The 20,559-nt window shown below is 45.6% G+C and overlaps 1 protein-coding gene across 1 annotated transcript in view; it reads right to left on the bottom strand.

Annotated features, from left to right (window-relative positions):
- Positions 1–14,952, bottom strand: part of AHRR (aryl-hydrocarbon receptor repressor) — a 137,510-nt gene extending 122,558 nt beyond the window's left edge. Inside the window, exon 1 of the mRNA XM_006021494.2 lies at positions 14,867–14,952. The gene's annotated coding sequence lies outside the window, so the exon portion shown is untranslated. The remainder of the gene's footprint in view (positions 1–14,866) is intronic.
- Between the last annotated feature and the right edge of the window lie 5,607 nt (positions 14,953–20,559).

Genomic DNA, 20,559 nt, shown 5'->3' with positions numbered 1-20,559 from the left:
TGAAGTATTTTATTAGGGTATTTTTCTGGACAGAAATTTAGGCCTTTAGAAAGGACAGATTTTTCAGTTTTGGTAAGCGTGTGTGTGGAGAGATTGATAATATTTGTGGGTTGGTTGCTGCTTTCAGTTTCATCGAGTCTGAGGTTGGAATGTTGTAAGGTGTTGGTGTTGTTCCTCTGATGGTTGTTTTGTGGCTGGGGGGCTTGTTCTTGGAGTAATTTGTTCCATTTCGTCTTTTTATGTAGGATGAATGCTGTAAAAAGTTTTTCGTAGTCTCTTTGTATCTCAAGTATCCACTTGTATGCAACATGACATTTGTCCAGATCATTACATGCAACAACTATGCTTTCAAAGAGGATATGCAGTTCAGTGACTAAGGTATTGGAGGTCTAGGGTATGTTTACATGGCAAACTTACCACGCCATACCACAGAACCTTTAAACACATGGTACTGATGTGTACCATCTGCCTCCTGAACCAGACGCAGTGGGGCCACATATGCATGGGTCTGACTGAAAAAGGCAGTTAATTTTCTCTTTGCTAAAGAGCCTGTCACAGATTTTGCAGTGTCACTGTTTCTAGTTCAAGAGGCAGCCCAGAAGTACTTTCTGTAGTAGGAGTGCTGTACAGACACGACTCTAGACTCTTGACACTGATCTGCCATATGACCTTGACTAAGTTTAAATTCTCTCCATCCTTTGGTTTGCCTTATCTATTCAGACTGCAGTCCCTCTGGGGTGGGGACTTGATGCCACAATTTGTATGTGCAGAGTGTCACCCAGTTTGCCCTGGTTTAAATTGAGACTTCTAGGTGTCCTTATAGTTCATCTGTTACCACCACCTTTGGGGGAGGGAGGAGGGGCAGAAATCACCAGGACAGCACCATGCTGACAGCACATTATTCTTATACCTTGTCTAAAAGGACAGTCCCTTAAGCAGAAAAGTACCCACCCCCTCAAGCGATGCTCGCAATTCAAACAACAGGTCTTGGGAGAATAGTGCAACAGACTGAACTGCCAACATCATTTCCTTCAGGGTTTTCTTTGGAGGCCACACAACTCCATACTGACTCAGTCGAAATTGGTATGACTATGTTGTATGTATTAAGTAATTTTAAAAGTTTAACACTTTAAATGGTCATATGAGTACTCTTTTTCTATGCTGCATAGTTTGCAGGCTGATATTTTAATATGACATGTCACTCTTCTCTAGCTGTCGAGTTCATTCAATGTTGTTAAGACTCTCAGCTACTCTGCTATACCAAACCTGATAGGTCTCAGATACAGGGGAGTGAAAACTCACATTGCTGTAGGAATTTTTGTTGGTAACTCTAGAAGTCACACATTGGTGTGATTAGCTCTAAACTCGCAGTCCCAGCAGTGTTAGGGATGGTTGTACTGTTAGGAAATGATGGAAGCAACAACTCAGTTGAAATGCAAAACACACTTTCATTGTTTGGTGGGAGTATTAACCCTAGAGCATTGTTACCATCTCTCACTGAATCCATCTACCTATCTGCTTAAATCCTCTGGAGCTTTACTCACAGACTACAAAAGTATTGTAGTGTGTTGTTGTATGCTGTCCAGCAAAGAATGTAGTCTGTCCCAGAACTAGGTGTTTTTCAGCTATATGTGACAGAGAAGGTAAGATAGTGGAGAAAAAGTCCAATCCCTTGCTATCATAGGCAAATATAATTTCAGTGGGCATTTGTCCATGCCATAGGGGTTACTTCAGTTTAATTCTCCCTAAATTGAAACCAGTGGGTCTTTAAAAACACCACTTCAATTTAGGGCAAAGTAAACCCCTGTGGTGTGTACACAAGGGTTGGGTCCAACCCTTACCTGCCTCTGGTGGCGGGGAGGGGAGAGGGAGCTGCTGGTGGGCTAAGTGGTCCCTGAGCTGCGGATGGGGGCTGGTGCTTCCTTCTGCAGCAGTGGTGGCACCCCCCAGGTGGCACCCACCCACAAGCACATGACCCGAGTGGTCCCAGAGGGCACTGCAGCTGCAGAGAAGCACTGCGCCCCGATGCAGCTCAGGCTGGCAGGCAGGATATGGCGGGGGGGGGGGAAAAAAAAAAAAAAAGGGTCAGGCTTGCCGGGTTTTTTTCTGTTCAGTGGAGCCTGCCTGCACAGGCTGCCTGCACAGCCCCTGAGATGCACAGGGCCCAGTGCTTCCCTCTGCAGCAAACTAAACTGCCCTGGAGATGTTTTATTTTGCTGCATCCCAAAGTCATTTAACACGCATTATGCTGCCAACACGTGGCATTTAATGTGCCATTAAAGCACATTATGCCACTGACACGTGTAAAGAGCTACACCATTAAAGTGGTGGAAAAGGGCATTAAGCCGTTTTAAAAGCCAATTTTGTGGCATGTACAAATGGCCAGCCACAAATTTTTCAAGCTTCGCCTTAAAACTACTACGGACTTTTGTCTCCACTAAACCTTTCAGACAGTTATTAAAGAACCCCACTACTTAGATTATTAGAAACTTCGGACTTCCAGCCTAAATTTTATTTAATTGCTTTATATAAATTGTTCTTATGTCATCATTATCTTTTATTTAAAAAGCTCTCCCTTACACCTTGGTGTTACCTCCTTTATATATATAGAGACCAATCATATCCCCTCTCAGCATTAGTTTTTCCAAACTCTTCTCATCTCATCTAAGACAACCTCCATTTTCTTGATCATGCTCCCATCCCATCATCATCTGCCCAGGTCTTTCTTATCCTCTACTGCTTCCAACCAATGAGTATCCACTTATAACAGAAATTCATGTTTGTTGGTCCCCAAGTGTATAACTTGGCAGCTGGTTCTATTACATTTGATGTCATTTTCTTTCATACCAAATATGAACACCGCTGTTTTTTACAGTATGATATTCAAATCATGCTGTGCATTAGCAATGCCTTCCAACTTGATGCTTTCAAGTAAACTCATTAGCCCACTTTTTATGCCAAGGTCACCACTGGATCCAGCTTGAACCTTTTTTCTCCCTAGACGAATTCCATTAGTAACCTCCAGTGTAGTCCTTTACTGATGTTATTCCCTTTGTTCCTTACCTGCCTTATAATTCTATAATAATACTAATATTAATCTTTTTCAGTTTAACTAACAGTTTCTCATGTGGGACTGTATTAAATGCTCTACTGAGTTTCAGAGAGATAAGATTTACTGCATTTCTATTGTCTAAAAATTCAGTTATCTTCCCTTGCCATATGTAATGGCAGAACTCCCAGGGAGTTTCACCATTGCTCATTGACCCTCCTACGGAGTTTCACCATTGCTCATTGACCCTCCTCCTCAGACATCTACCTCTTCTTCCAACTTTTTTAATCTTGATTCCTGAGTGGCTTGATACAGTCTGAGCTTTGCTAATGGCATGCTGATTGCCTCCAACCACTCCAGCCAGCTGCTAGAGCCCACCTGGAAGGCTGCTCTTCCTGCCGGCAGTCTCTGCTCAAAATGGGGCAGCTGGAGGGAAATAATGCCAGCTAAATTACAAGCTGTGGCTTATATTTGCAAAAAGGATGTTGATCCCCAACCTAGACAGTATTTCCTTAGCTAACTTAGGATAATATCATGGGAAACAATGTCAGAAGCCTTTCTGAAATTGAGGTATCCATAGATGCATAGACGCTAGGACTGGAAGGGACCTCGGAAGATCATTGAGTCCAGCCCCCTACCCCAGGGACAGGAAGTCAGCAGGGATCATAGGATCCCAGCAAGATAAATATCCAAATGTCTCTTGAAGGTGTTCAAGGTAGGCGCTTGAACCACCTCTGGTGGCAGTCTATTCCAAACCTGGGGGGCTTGGACAGTGAAGAAGTTCTTCCTTATGTTCAGCCTGAAACGGTCATGGAGGAGTTTGTGACTGTTCAATCTGGTCATCTATTGGGGCGCTCTGGTGAACAGACATTCCCCCAGATCCTGGTGAACACCCCTGATAAACTTATAGGTAGCCACCAGATCACCCCTGAGCCTGTGCTTTTCAAGGCTGAAGAGACCCATGGCTCTCAGCCTCTCATCATAAGGTCTGTTTTCCTGACCTCTGATCATGCACGTGGCTCTCCTCTGCACTCTCTCAAGCTTCTCCACATCCTTTTTGAATTGTGGAGCCCAAAACTGGACGCAGTACTCCAGCTGCAGCCTCACCAAGGCCAAGGACAATGGGAGAATGACGTCCCAGGATTTGCTTGAGAAGCATCTATGGATTCAGGCCAGCATTTTGCTTGCTTTACTAGCCACAACATCACATTGAAGGCTCATGTTCATCTTGTAGTCAATCACAACCCCAAAGTCCCTTTCGTCCGTAGTGCTAACCAGCGTAGCACTGCCGAGCCTATAAGCATGCTGCAGGTTTTTCCTCCCAAGGTGGAGAACCTTGCATTTTTCAGTGTTAAACACCACCAGGTTCTCATCCACTCAATTCCTGAACCTGTCAAGGTCTGTCTGGATCACCCTCCTGTCCTCAGGTGTGGATGCTTTACCCCAGAGTTTGGTGTCATTGGCGAACTTGGCCAGTCTGCTTCTGACACCAATGCCTACATCATTAATGAAGATGTTAAAGAGCATAGGCCCTAGGACAGAGCCTTGATGGACCCAGTTCCCCAGCCAGCGGATCGTGGTGAGGCCGAGGCCGCAGTTGGCCAGTTTTGCCAAGAGGTGATCATGGGATACCAGATCAAAAGCTTTTTTAAAGTCAAGATATATGACATCAATCTCTTCTCCCTTGTCCAGGTGATGGGTCACCTGGTCATAAAAGGAAATGAGATTGGTCAAGCAAGACCTATCCGCAACAACCCGTGCTGGGTATCCCTCAGGATGTTGTTGTCAGCCAGCCTGTTAAGGATGGCATCTTTCATCATTTTTTCCAAGACCTTCCCCAGGATAGAGGTCAGGCTGATGGGCCTGTAGTTTGCTGGATCCACTTTCTGCCCTTTCTTGAAGACAGGAAAACAAAAGATGGCTAAAGTATTGCAGCAGTTAGTTTATTCAAGCAGGACTGAACAATGCAATGTAAGAAGAAACAATGGGTCTTGAGGCCAGCAGCAAGGGTTTGACCCTAGACAAAAATATAACCCTTAGAGCAGGTCTGAAAGCCACACTAGATAGAATATACGAGGGACATCTGGTAGTGGATATGCAGCAGATGTGACAGAAGTTTCAAATCATTATCTAGTTAGACATAACTTGGTTATGTCATTAAGAGTCAATTTTCTTTCAAGAGTCTAGAAACCGAATTCCAAATTGTTACAAGGAGAGAATGAGAGTAACTGGAAAACAGGATTTCTTACAGACCCTACAGAAGCTGACATGGTAGCAGTTATTTATCCTACTCAGGCTTACTGTGGGGAGCAAAGGAGGCAAAGCCATAAGGTTTTTCTTTTAGCTCGATCGTATAACCTGAGAAAAGGCAAGGCAAGGCAAGGCAATGCAATTAGTTGCAAAACCAGTTCCAAGTATTGGCTAGAACAAGTAGGATTGATGGAGTTGGGTGTAGTAAAAGGACAGGTAATAACAGATGTGTTATTAGAAGTGTGAAAGATCTAAGGCCAGTGGAGAGGCAGTTGAAAAAAGTACTGTTACTCTATTGGCCAAAGCAAAACTTTTGACAGGACAAGCCATTTATTTCTGTGGAAGATACTTTCTGCTTATGTAATTCCCCAAAAGTGAATAGGCTATTTGTCCCCAATTAATGTATTGACCGGCCTATTGATTTGAAGATGAAAGTTAGTAGATGGATATGTCCAATAAGCCTGCTGCTTTACATTTTTTTCAGTAGATCCATTAATTAAAATGTTGTGTGGGGAAGCTTGGGGCATAGTGGAACAAAGACTGAATAAAGTACCATATCATCTTTCTTTTCCAACATTTGCAGATGACTCAACAGAGTTGATGACAACCCAAGAGGAAAGTAAGACACCGCAGGAGTCTGTAAAAGTGCATGAGGATGTTTTACTCTTTATGAAGTCAAGCAGTGCTCCAAAAGCTATGTGGTTGGGGGAGCACACAGTGCCTGAAATTCTTCCTAGGAAGGAGATCCAGGTATTCCAGGGGCACATCTACATATACAGAGGACTGCGTAGTAACTGGCATTACTGCGCAGCTCCCTTGCCACACGGTTTTTAGCTCATTGCTACTGTGCAGCAGTGTCGGCATCACAGTTTATGCCCGGAGATGCTACATCGCCGTAGCGTCCAGCTACCGTGTAGTAGCTTGTTGCTATGGTGACATAGCATCTTATATAGACATGCCAAAGGAGTAGAGAAAGACCAAGATTTTGGGAACAGAATTCTGTCAACCAGGAGGAATAGGAGGGAATTGGGAAGCACCTGTGGAAAAGGAAGACAAGCAGCTGAATGACAAAAAGAGTGGAAGGCATATACAGTTTTCAAAAAAATAAATAAATAAGTAAAATACTTCAATCTACACTGCCACTCCTTTTGTACCTAGAGTGAGTGTATCTGCCCCTCTCCATCCTATTATCCTTAGCAAAGGAGGCTAAGGAAGTGGTGAGACCTTTTTTTTTTTTAAGGTTGTTGGGAGATCACAATATCCTGTAATTAACTGTTCATTAATAAGGAGAATGAAAGAGCATGGGGGGGGGTCAGTGGTTAATATATTTAAATACTTGGTACTGTAGAATGTGGCATGGGAAGATTTAAAAAATAAACAGGAAGAATTATGTCAAAGCAAGCAAGATAGCAAGTCACTCAGATTCGACTATGACTACTGCTGATACTAGAAACTGGTTTCCACATGTAGGGCTCAGGAAACGTGCCAAGACAAGTTGGTGTCTATGTTCCCTTCTACTGCCGGCCAAGATGGTGCGATGATGGTCTGTTGCTCATTCTATGTCCTCTGTAGCAGAGTGCCAAGCTCACCTATCATGAGGCGTATCTTCCCAGGACATGAAGTCCAGCCTGGCAGATTGTATGTGCCACTTAATGCAGTTCTTTTAACGGAGTTTAGGACGGCCAAACTTCCTACTGCCATTTTCAAATTCACTGTAAAGAACTCTCTTAGGCAGTCAATTGCTGTCCATACATATGATGTGGCCAACCCAAGTCATCTGCCTCCATGCTAGCATGGCTTCAATGCTTGGCAGGGCTGCCAGTTATAGTACTTTGTTGTTAGTGATTCTGTCAGACCACTGAATACCCATTATACTGCATAGGTGGTGTTGTTGCAGGCAGTTAAGTTTTTGATATGGTGATGATAAAGAGGGCAGGTCTTTAATGAGTATAGGAGATGAAGGAGCACAACTTCTCTGTAAACTTGGCATTTTGTAGACACTTTGACTCCCTGTCTTATCCATACAATTTTTTGTAAGCTACTGAAAGCTGAAGCAGCTGACTTTAAGTGTGCTGAAAGTTCTTTGTCAATGCTGGTGTCATCAGCAACTATGCTACCTAGGTAGCAAAAAGACTTGGGATTGTTTAACTGGCTGCCATTCAATTTTATTTCTGGTGGTGATGGAGGTGATAGGTTTCTGCCAGGAGTTGGTTGCTACAAGACTTTGGTTTTCTTTACATTATACAGAAGCCAAAAAGGGATGCAGCATGGGCAAAGGAATTCAGTAAATGTTGCAAGTCATTCTCAGAAAGGGTGACAAATGCTTGTCATTGGCATACAGTAGATCTGTTACTTCACTTTGTTGGGATTTGCTTTTGGCTTTGAATCAGCGGACGTTTAAAAGTCTGCCATCAAATCATGTTGTTAGGGTGACACCAGGAGTGACAGTAGGTGCAGCAACTCCTAGCACTCTAGTCAAGCACAGAGTAAATAATGTAGGGGCAAGCACACAGCCCTGTTTAACTCCAAAGGCATCAGATGAGTCAGCACCCTCTGATACATGGGCCTGCATGTTGTCAGGGAAGCAGTGTATGAGGTTAATTAGTTCGTCTGGACAGCCAAACTTTGCAAAAGGCACCAGAGACCAGAGCTTCCAACAGATCTGAATGCCTTACTAAAGTCGTAAATGCAATGTACAGGGGCATTTGTTGTTCAGTAGTTCTCTCCTATAACTGGCATGGGGTAAATATGTTGGCAGTGCTACGTGATGAATGAAGACTACACTGGGATTCAGGGAGTACATCATCTGCAATAACCTGGAACCTTTTCAGCAACAACTTCAGACAATTAGTGGAAGATTCCAGATGACAGGCCCTGGTTTTCATGGGGGACTTCAATCACCCTAACATATGCTGGGAGGGCAACACAGCAATGCATAGGCAATCCAGGACGTTTTCTGAGAGTGTTGGAAACAACTTCCTGTTGCAAGTGTTGGAGAAACCAACTAGGGGCCATGCTTTTCTTGACCTACTGCTCACACACAGGGAAGAATTGGGGACACATGTAGAAGTGGATGGTAACTTGGGCAGCAGTGACCACGAGATGACGAAGTTCAGGATCCTGACAAAAGGAAAAAAGGAGAATAGCAGAGTTTGGACCCTGGACTTCAGAAAAGCAGACTTTGACTCCCTCAGAGAACTGATGGGCAGGATCCCCTGGGAGGCCAGGCTGAGAGGGAAAGGAGTCTAAGAGAGTTAGTTGTATTTTAAAGAAACCTTACTGAGGGCGCAGGAACAAACCATCCTGATGTGCACGAGAAATAGCAAATGTGGCAAGCAATCAGCTTGGCATAGCAGAGAACTTTTCCATGAGCTTAAACACAAAAATAAATCTTAAAAGAAGTGGAAGCTTAGATGACTAGGGAGGTGTATAAGAGTATCGTTCGGCCATGCAGGGGTAAAGTCAGGAAGGCCAAACCACAATTGGAATCGGAGCTACCAAGGGACCTGAAGGGTAACAAGAAGGGTTTTTACAAGTATGTCAGCAACAAGAGGAAGGTCAGGAAAGTGTGGGTCCCTCACTGAATGGGGGAGGCAAACTAGTGACAAATGATGCAAAAACGGCTGAAGTACTCAATGTCTTTTTTACCTCAGTCTTCCCAGGCAAGGTCAGCTCCCAGACTACTGCACCAGGCAGCACAGTTTGGAGAGAAGGTAAGCAGCCCTTAGTGGTGAAAGAATAGATTAGGGACTATTTAGAAAAACTGGGCATGTACAAGGCCATGGGGCTGGATGCAATGCATCTGAGGGTGCTGAGGAAGTTGGCTGATGTAATCGCAGAGCTGCTGGCCATGATCTTTGAAAATTCATGGTGACTGGGGGAAGTTCCGGACAATTGGAAAAGGGCAAATATAGTGCCCATCTTTAAGAAAGGAAAGAAGGAGGATGCAGGGAACTACAGACCAGTCAGCCTCACCTCAGTCCCCAGAAAAATCATGGAGCAGGTGCTCAAAAAATCCATTCCTAAGCACTTGGAGGAGAAGAAGGTGATTAGGAACAGTCAGCATGCATTCACCAAGGGAAAGTCATGCCTGACCAACCTGATTGCCTTCTATGATGATATAAGTGGCTCTGTGGATGCGGGAAAGCAGTGGACATAATACTGTATACCCTGACTTTACCAAGGCTTTTGATACTATTTCCCACATATTCTTGCAAGCAAGCTGAGGAAGTATGGTTGGATGAATCAACTGTAAGGTAGACAGAAAGCTGGCTGGATTGTTGGGATCAATGGGTAGTAATCAATGACTCAATGTCTAGTTGGCAGATGGTATCAAGCCAAGTGCCCCAGAGCTCGGTCCTGGGGCCACTTTTGTTCAATATCTTCATTAACAATCTGGACGATGTTATAGACTGCACCCTCAGCAAGTTAGTGGATGACACCAAGCTTAGGGGTATAATAGATACATTGGAAGGTAGAGCTAGGATTCATAAGGCATTTATACACATGCGGGGGGCGGGAGGCACCTGAAGCGTCTTGTGTATCAGTGTCCCTGCACTTAAAAATGGTGGCAGGGACACTTTAAATGAAGCTTGTTCAATGAGTCTTAGTTATAGTGTCCCCGCCACCATTTTTAAAGGTGGGGATGTTGATACACGAGATGCTGGAGTCTGCTGAGCTCCAGCATACTTAATTCACCAAACCTGCTTTGAAGCACTGTAATTACAGAGTGTCGGAGCAGCCTCACTGCTTGTGTATAGGTGCCCAGAGTAACCTAGAGAAATTGGAGGATTGGGCCAAAAGGAATCTCATGAGGTTCAACAAGGACAAGTGCAAAGTCCTGCACTTAGGAGGGAAGAATCCCATGCACCACTACAGCCTGGGGACTGACTGGCTAAGCATAAGCTCTGCAGAAATAAGCTGGATATAAGTCATCAGTGTGCCCTTGTAGCCAAGAAGGCTAACAGCATAGGAGCATTGCCAGCAGATTGAGGGACATGATTACTCCCCTCTAGTCTGCACTGATGAGGCCACATCTGGAGTACTATGTCCAGTTTTGGGCCCCCCACTATAGAAAGGATGTGAACAAGTTGGAAAGAGTCCAGCAGAGAGCAAAAAAAATGGTTCAGGGGTTGGGGGACTTGACTTCTGAGGAGAGGCTGAGGGAACTGGGTGTATTTAGTAGAGAAGGAAAGACTGAAGAGGGATTTAATAGCAGCTTTCAACTACCTGAAGTGGGGTTGCAAAGAGGATGTAGCTAGACTGTTCTCAGTGGTGGCAAATGACAGAACAAGGAACAATGATCTCAAATTGCAGCAAGGGAGGTTTAAGTTGGATATGAGGAAAAACCTTCTTAGTAGGAGGGTGGTGAAGCACTGGAATGGGTTACCTAGTGAGGTTGTGGACTCTCCATCCTTGGAAGTTTTTAATGCCCAGCTTGACAAAACCCTGACTGAAACAATCTAGTTGGGGATGGTTCTACTTTCAGCAGAGGGTTGGACTAGATGACCTCCTCAAGTCCCTTCCAACCCTAATTTTCTATGATTCTACTGTAAGATCTCTGCTCTTCAAAAGCTCAGCATTTAAATATCTGTTCAGATATCTCTGAGTAATTCTTCCTATCAGGAAAACAAACCTGGGAGAATTCTTCCCAGAGTATCTGCACATACATGCAGCTTGGATTAAAGTGAAATTTAAATCAGATTAAAAAATTGAACAGAAAAAGTGTGATTGAAAATTAGTTAATTATCAAAAATGAGTTTAAGTGGCCACCCCTGCCCTCCCCCAAAAAAGGACAGCCATGTTAAAGGTCTGTGTGAAAAAGGGTTGAGAGAACTAAGCATGTTTAGCTTCGAGAAGAGGCAATTAAGGAGTGGGGAAACATATAATAAGTCTTCAAATATTTGAAAGGCTGCCAGACAGAAGAGGAAGAACAACTGTTCTTCCTTGCTGCAGAGGACAGGACACAAAGCAATGACTAATTTGCAGCAAAGCAGATTTAGCTCAGCTCTCAGGAAATTCTTCCTTACTGTTAAGACAGTCAAGTGGTAGAGCAGACGGTCCAGGGAAGCTGTGGAATCTCCCTCTCTAGACATTCTCAAGAGGAGGCTGGATAAGCACTAGACGGTGATGATTCTGGAGTACCTTTTTTGCATTTGTGCAGGGGGTTGGACCACAGGAGATCCTAATTTTTAGCTTACAGAATAATAAGGTTGGAAGGAAAATGTAGAAAATTGAGAAAGAAATCTAAAAAAACCATGAGGGGGATGAGGAAATACATAGCTGGCAGAGCTAAGGGTAACAAGAAACAAGAAGGAGTTTTTAATCTATTTTAGGAACAAAGATATCCTAGCAATGGTCCAGCTCTTTTACTGGAAGGAGATGATACAACTATTAATGATGCAGAAAAGCAGTATTCAATATACATTTTTGTTCTGATTTTTGGAGAGAAGGAAGATGAGATATTTGTACCACAAGAGGATGATGAAGTAATTTCCGGACCTTTAAGAATGAAGGAAGATATTAGACAATATCTACTAGAGTAAATATTTTTTTAGCTGAGCCTGTCTGGATAAACTGATGATTATGAGTCCTTCATATATTGCTGGGCACAGTATTTAAAGTACCATAGACAGAAATGTCCCCAATCCAAAAATGAAATATTTCAAACATGGAGAGGGGTGGCACATTTTTGATATTGCATAAAGAAAATTCCTTCTTGAATGGCTGCCTGTCCTACTGCCCCATCTCTTGAAGTAGAGAAGCCAAGCAGGGCTGCTGCAGGAGGTGGAAAGAACTCACTCTTTCTCCTCCTGTCAAAGTGTCATTAGCCTGCTGAGAGAGAGGAAGAAGAGTGAGAAAAAGAGTCTTGCTGTTCAAAGCAGTTCCCTACCTTTCCCCCTCTGGAATAAGTGACGTAGGAAGGGCCATCCAGAGTGAAAGGGGGGAATGAAACCCCAGATTTGGAAGAGGGGATTTACATGCCCCAGGAGGGCAGGGCTGGGACTGGAGAAGCTAGAATTGATCTAGGAGCTGGAAGAAACAAATTGATGGAGAGCAAAATTAATTGCTGGCTGGAAGAAACAAACTGATGGAGAACAAAATTAATTGCTGGCTAGGGAGATGGGCAGATTTGGGAGTAATGGCAGACCTCCCACTTGTTTTCAGACCCCTTTCAGTATGGGCTGAGGAGATCTCTGGCCTGCTGTTGTTTGTTGTTAGTGAAGTTAGAAGAACTGGAAAAATTTCAGAAGGCTAGAAGAATGCTAGTTTAGGGTAATATCTAAAACAAGTCAAGCAGGGTGATCGTAATATGATCAGCCTCCTACCAGTCCTGATCAAAAAATGGCAAAGTGGTCAGATGGTAAATAATGATTAGGACAGGGCAGTTAGGCAAAGCAATGTGAATCACTTGGTAAATAGGAACCATTCATAGGAATGAATTATAACAGTGGCAAATGCAAAGTTATACATCTAGGAGCAAGAAGTGGTTGCTATACCTGCAGAATGGGGGGCGGAACTTGGAAAGCCATGTCTCTATGGAACACTTAGGGGTCATGGCAGATAAGCAGCTTAAACATTACCAGTGCGATGCTGTAGCAAAGAGAACTATTTGAATCATGGGATATGTATACAGGGCATTAGAAAGAGAATGGAAGAGATTTTAGGGAATTGGGGAAAATTAATACTGGAATATTGTTTATATTACTGGCACCCATATTGTGGAAAACATGCTAAAAATCATCTCTCTTTACCATCTCCACAACAATTACTTAAGTGCTGAAGAAGATGCCTCACATTGAGAGGCTTAAACAGTTTAATCTGTGTAGTTTATCAAAATTCAGATGAAGATGCAAGTTGGTCACTGTGCCTGAATTTTGTCATGAAGGCAAAATTCTAGATGGTAGATGGCTCATTTAGCAGAGAAAAAACACAATCATCAATGAATTAACATGTACAAGGCATGTTATCTCATGCATTTCCTCACTTTTAAGTAGCTGACTTTGCAGTCTTTACATTATTACAATGTCCTATATAATTTTTAAATGCATGTAATTATTATTATATTACGAAATTACAACTGAGTGTTCAGTTGCCTTTTGCAAAGCAGTGATTTCACTCCCTACTTTTCCTTTGTAGCTCCCTCTCTCCTCTGAAAAAAGCATTTTGAGATTAATTACCCAATTAGTGTACACCTTAGGCAACTTACTGTTTGACGAAGGAAACTCTAAAGAAAGTCTCAGGTGCTATATTTCATTTAAGGTTCTGTAAACATTTAACCTTTTTTAAAAAACACAGATCCCTAGTTTCTGTCATCTGACCACTTTGTTTTTCAATTAGAGCTTCACTGTGCACTTTGTCATTTCACTGAAGAGATGCGTATTATCAGGGAGGCAATGGCAAGACCACTTCAGACCTGATCTATGCCATGCTTCATGAAATAACACTGAAGCCAGGAGAGCTGCATCTATTTTTACCTGTTTGATATTAGTCTCTATTCTCAGGTACACTTTACCCATCCCAAAAGACTATTGAAAAGAAACGTTTTGAGTATGCCTATGCTGCTGGGGTTACAGTGCAGTGCAGACATACCCAATCCAGTTTTAAACTAGCCAGCTTGTATATAGGTGCAATCTACCTGCAGCAGCACAGACCTCAGTGAGGTCCAAACTGAGTTGCATGGGGTTGTAACTAGACATCTGTAGCAGCTAGACTGCCAAAGTCTGCTGTGTCAGTGGTGCAGGGTAGTCACGATCATTAGATGTGAAAAAAGAAGTTCCCTTTGAACCTATCCCTTGTTTTCTTCATAATGAATACATGGACCTGGCTTAACTCTTATCTCTGCTTCCTGCTGCCCACATACTCAATTCTGTTTTCTCCCCACTCCCTTAACACAGCACACATTCATATACCACTACCTGTGCCACCTGGTGAGGCAGCTACTTGGCTCTGAGCTATAAAGCAACCTATCAGGCAGCTTTTGTCACATTTTGCTACCCTGAGGCACAGACACCCACATGAGTAGAAAGATCATGGTTCTCCAATCCCTTCCCATACGCCCAATGTATATTGCATTCCCTGTGCTCTAGCTGCTCCCCAGAAGTGGTCCATCTTTGTGTTCTTATGCTCAGCCTCCACAGGGTTCCTCTGCTGGATGTTGCTCCAGCCTTGCCCTTCTCCAGCATTTGAAAGAGAAGAAAATAGTTCCTGATCATGTGAAGCCACTGCCCCATATGAACACAACCCCATTGTGGCACACCTCTGTGCCAAGAGGAGCAAGCCTCACTTTGGAGAGGAACTTTGATCTGTATGAAGACACTGTTATAAAATTTTAATCGCAACTATATATTATATACATATCACTTCTTTTATTTTTATATAGTGACATCCCAAAATTGCTAAAACTGGCAGTTAGGGGTAACATTTGGAATGCAGGAGACCCTGCTTCTGGGACAGCAGGGACTTGAATGCCAGGACCACCAGACTACTAGATATTTTGGGGGCTCCCTCAGGCTACTCCTACATAGAGCCTACTTCTCCATAACTTTCTTTCATCCCCTCACCTACCTGGTTTCATTCCAATTCAGAATGGGAAAAATCTTGGCATCTCAAAAAGTTTTGCAGAACAGGAAAAGGTTTCTCCTCTCAACCCTAGATAAAGATAAGAGATCTGTGGTCAGCTTTATGATTAGTTACATCACTGTTGAGCACACATATGAATGAACTCACCCTACAGAACCATTTGTGATAAAATTAGTTACTTTTCACTTGCGACTGCAAAGACCGAGAATAAAGTTTTATGAAATCAAAGGAACTTTTATATTAGAAAAACACTTATCAGGAAGAGTATTTTGATAACCAAGAGATGCTCTGTCACCTAGAAGTCCATTCAGTGTCAGTGACAGGATTCTGACTTTTAGGACACTGAAATGAAGCAGCAGGGCTGATTTCATAATGGAGGTCTACAAGGAACTCTCTAGGCCAGGACTGTCCAGCTGGTAGCCTGTGGGCTGTATGCAACCTATGGGTGCCAGAATGTGGTCTGTGGGATATACACAACCTGCAAGCACTAAACATGTAGCCCAGAGGCCCCAACGATAGTCTCTCCTGCTACCACATGGCATGGAAGGGCCCAGGGGAACACACAGCACATGCACAGCCCATGCAGTGGGGGCAGCATGCTCTGTCAGAATAGTGCAAAGGGCCACATGCAACTGGTACAGCAGGGAACACCCCAGGGGCCGCATCCACAACCTGTGACCCATGTAGTATGCAGTTCGGCAGCCACATGCTGGCACAGCCTGCAGCCCCAAGCCACACTAGAGTCAGACAGTCCTGCTCTAGGCCACCAAACAACACCTGGCACTGGAGAAAAAGTAAAGGAAGACGAGACGTGGCTTCTTTCAAAGCAACTCCATCATGATCCCCAAATGAGGAAGTGAGACATGGAGTTTCACAGAAACAAGTATGAGAGAGCATTTGGGGTCAGGTCCCCATGGAGTAAGCCCTTTGGCATCACTGACGTGTTGCCATATACACAACAAAATAGAAATATTTCGTGGGGAAGCCAAGTAGCAAGTCACAGATTATCACCGCCATCAGCATCAGCTTGTCTGTGCACATGATCCAGTGTGCCAAAAGAGAACAAATACACTAGTGATTCTGCAACCTGTATGAAAGATGAGGTTTTAGTAAACATTTGCACATATTTTCACCAAGACAGAGCAGTTGACATGCCTGCATTTTAGCATTGCTGAACTGCAATAAAGCTAAAGAGAGAGGAATCCATTTCTTCAATGACTGCCTAGAAACTTCAGTTGAACACAGGGAACAAAACTCAACACTGTACAAAAACAAATGCCACCATGCAACCATGTTGTTCAGCACCACTAGGCTTCCCTTGCAGTTTGAACACATGAGCGCAAACGGCCTCTCTCTTATTGTCTTTGCTTATTCCTTAATCTGAACTGTAGCTTCTGCTAGGTGCAAGGATGCAGTGCCGTCCCCTGCTTCTGCTTCCTGATCATGCATTTCAAACACTTTAGCAGTAATAGGCCAATTTATTTGTTGTCTGCAGGCACATTCGATTTTAAATGGTCAGTAACCCAGTCTGGCCCAGAGTCCTCCCCGTTAAATTCAAGAAGATGGCACAGCGTGCTCAGTGTTTTAGTCCCTATAATAGGCTCTGTCTCCAGGGAAGGCTGCAACACCCCCTAGAGGCCACTCAACACCCACCTTTCTAGTCTGGCACTGCAATTTGGCCTTGTCCTCTTGCCTGTCACTCCTCGAGGTGCAAAATTCCTATATTTGGGAAGCTGCCTTCAGAGAACCAAATTTCTACTTTTGGCGCCTTACTCTACCCTGCTCATCAGCAGGCTGCCGGTCTGCCTGATCCTCACATCCTAGTCTAAGCAGAGCTTGGTCTTGCTCTGGCCTGGACCCTGCCTGGGCTTCATTCCCCTCAGACCTCCATATGTTTCACAGTCCCACAAAGCCTCTTTCCTTACCTGGGCTCCCAACCCTCTCCTGAGGCTACAGCCCCTTGCAGCCTGCCAGGTCCTGGACCCTTGCAGGGCTCTGTCTAGGCTTGAGTCACTCATATAACATACAGGGCTTCCCACACCCTGGCCTCCGCCTCACCCCATTTAAGCCACCCCAAACCTCAGTTATCACAAACCCCAAACAGAAGCAAAACATAAACCCTGTCTCAGTACACAGCTCCCTCCAGAGCTCCTGCACTCACAGCCCTCTGACCTAGATTGGCCCTGGCCCTGTGCTTGCACTTATATGGCCCTTGACTCCTCTCCTCCAGCCAGCAGACCTGGCTCTCAGGCAGGACCCTGGCCCTGTTTTCCAATCTCAGAACCGCAGCAAGGGCTCTCCTCCCCTCATCAGCAACTCCGAGCCCTGCAGTGCCCCTTGGTGAAGCTGCTGTCCACCGCCTGCCTTCTGCCACGCTGCTTCCTCCTCTCTGCAGCAGCCGGGCTCAGGGTAGCCTGCTGCAGTCACACATTAAACATGCTGCAGTCCAAACAAGGGAATCAATGGTGCTGCCTGAACTTCAGCAGGCCCAGGGCTCTTCCCAGGAACATGACTACAGCGGGGTAAATGGGGCACCTGCCCCAGGCACCGATTTACAGGGGCCAATACAATCCCTCCCCCACACCCCAGAAGTCTTTGTTACAGCAGGCACACACTGCCCAGCCACAGAAGCAGGGTAGTCCTGCACACCACAGTGTGTGGGGTTACAGCGGGGCTGGTGCAGCTATGGTGCAGGCTCACCACTTGCTGGCTGCACCAGCCCCAGCACACAGGCTCCCTGGGGCCTGTCTCTGGTGCCCAGTTCACTCTCCTGTCCCCCTCCTTCCCACCTGACACTCTCCTGGGTGTGGAGCTCTACCTCCCACAGAGGTGGGCCACCATTCAGTACAAACCCTCCCTCCCCATCCTCTACAAGATGCAGCACTGCCCAGCTCCTAGCGCTGAGCATCACGGGCTGCACCTGCCATAGCAAAGACTACTGCAGTCAGTGCAGCTCTAGAGGTAAGACTCTTGGCCCCTCCACTCCACCCACAGCAGCACACGGCGCCTTTGGCTTTTCCCACCACTACTTGGGACTTTCTCAGGTGCCTAATTCAAGTGTCTTCTGCCTTATTTTGCTAGCACTGAAGTGATGCTGTAGCCATGACAATCCAGGAAAGATGTGATAGCCAAGAGTTTTTGCAGCTGCTATCTTCTACCATACCGACTGCGTGGCTGGGGTGGATTTAGATAAGTTTTCAGGTACTACAAGGCTCTTCCTGGAGACCTGCCTCTTCTAACAGCAAACTGGGGGTGTAGACTCAACAACTAAAACGTTTCAGTCACCTTTGAAACATTTTAGAGGCCAGTGGGACATACTGACAAGCCCTTGGAAACTTTCTGAATGCAGCTGAAATACTCCAAAACAGGCCCTCTTGCCATGACCTGATGTTTTGGGCTGTTTCACTTCCAGCTGCATCTACAAAAGGGAGAGAAGGAGGGACATTGGGGATGGAGGGGCACTCTGCTGGATGTCAGGCCACTGAGTTCTGCTCTGGGTCCCAAGGTGTGGCTGGGTCCCCTGCACCCTCCAGCAGGACCTCAACCCCAGCCACACTCCTGCCAACTCCTGGGGGCCCCAGTGTAACTAAGTCCACCAGACTCAGTCCCCTTCACCTCTCTGCTCCGCTGCAAGGGGGAAAGGAGAAGGCAATGTGACTGGGGCTGGAGTGTCAGACTCCTGGGGATGGGGCCATGGAGCCTCAACCCCTCCTGCTTATCTCTCTTCTCCCCACTTCCCTCCAGTTCTCCATCCTGGAAGTGGGGGTGAGCTCTACCGGTCCCTGTTGAGCAGCAGAGCAGGCTGCAGGGTTTTCAGACCCCCTCCAGGCAGACAGGACGGCACAGGGGCCCATGGCTGAAGTTTCCTGCAGGAAACAGATCCAAGTGTGCTTCACTAGAACATGTTTCCATTGTAACGTCTGTCTGCACCCTCTGCCTCCATCTCCAGTGGATCCCCAAATCGCCTCTGAACTCCTTGCCATCCTCTCTTCGGAGGAACTTGGGCAGACATAAAAAAGAAAACACTACCTGCATAAAAAGTAGCAGCTTTCGGTCTTGGTAATGGCAGAGGGCAATATCCCATTTTTGGCACAGAGCAGCATGCAGCATATTCACTGGTTACAGCAAGGAAATGGCTGTTGCAGTCCATTTCCCTCCGCAGCTCCAGGAGCAAAACGGACAAGTTGCCCCATTCCAAGCATTGAATCGCAGGGCTCCGATTCATGGGATAGGACCCCACATAGCTGTAGGGCTTGTCTCGGACACGTACAGCAGGCCCTAACAGCAGCATGCTGGCATTGATAATGCACAGCAACGGGGTAGGAAACCAAGGGTTGGTAAACTCTAGATTACCAACCTACCTCTTAGCCTGCATTACAGACAAACCCTTAGCTATGTCTTCCCTACAGGGTTCATCTAAGTAAGATAGCAGCTCCCGAGTTAACCTAACTGGAGAGAAAGTGGCCAGGGCACAAATAACATTGAACTGCATCTGAGACACACAGAGTGATTCTCTCAGCAACCGGTGACCTGTGCTAGTGAGAAGTGTCGCCGATATCCCTCGATGGATCAGCCAGCCCAAGCTGGAAACACGCCTTCCTTCCACCTAGGAGATTTTGGGTGCGGGAGTCAAGGGCAATCTTTGAAATCTACCCTGAGTGAACTCTGTAATGAAAACAAGTGCTTCATATCCAAATTCGCCACCTGCCTTGTGACTTTACTGAAAAGTCAAACATGAATGTAAGTCTCAGCTGACACCTCCTCTCCAAACTTGAATATTTCTTGGATTTTCCCCACGACCCCTTCTGTCCCTGCTCTCTCGGGGAAAGACAGACACTTTCCCACATCCTTGCCATTCCTTTTGGAGCTATCCGAGTTCCCAAGTCGGCATGAGTTAGCAATAAGGACCATGAATATTAAGGAAAGGTTTTGATGCCCTCTCCTAGGTACCTGAACAGAAGAGCCCTGCCTCCTGCGGGATTTCAGACCAAATCTGCAGTAAAGCAAGTTTAGCGGGGCGGAAATATCCCCTGGTTCTCATAACATTTCAACTGCCCCATTACCGAGACTGATGGGGGCAGAGTTTCGACAGTCAACTATGTTTTGTTACATCTACCGAACAACAGGTCGGCAAAGCTTGAAAAATCATCATCTGCCAACAACAATAAAGCTTGAAAAAATCATCTCTGCTCATTGGAGCCTTTTTTCTACACTGGGACACCCACGATTTTTTTCTTCTTTTCACAAGAATGATTGCAAAAACAATGACCAAACTGGAAGGCGTTTTCTTAAAACTGTCCCGCGTAGGTAAGAACATGGACTACCTTGTGACAATCCCCGAACAGAAATCCTTCGCCGCCCCCACGGGCACACCTGAGAAGTGCCCTCGCCTGCTCTGCGGGCCCTGGCAGCGCACCGTGGACATGCGATGGGCATGGCGAACCAGCCCACAACTTGCCCGCGTGCCCCCACGCCTGGACTCCACTGCCAACTTGCGGTGCTCGGCCCTGGTGCAGACAAGGGGCTTTGGGTCACGCTGCTCACTTGTAGTTGACCAACTTTTATTGTGGGTCCCATGAGACGTATATTAGTGAGTGTAATGCAAGCCAGACTGAGCCAAAGCCCCGTGCCTGCCCGCGTCCTTCGCTCCGCCCCGCCCCGCCGGCGGCAACCTGCCC

This window comes from Alligator sinensis, unplaced genomic scaffold, assembly GCF_000455745.1.
Source record: "Alligator sinensis unplaced genomic scaffold, ASM45574v1 scaffold386_1, whole genome shotgun sequence".
NCBI lineage: Eukaryota > Metazoa > Chordata > Crocodylia > Alligatoridae > Alligator > Alligator sinensis.
This window is presented reverse-complemented; position numbering and strand designations above follow the sequence as displayed.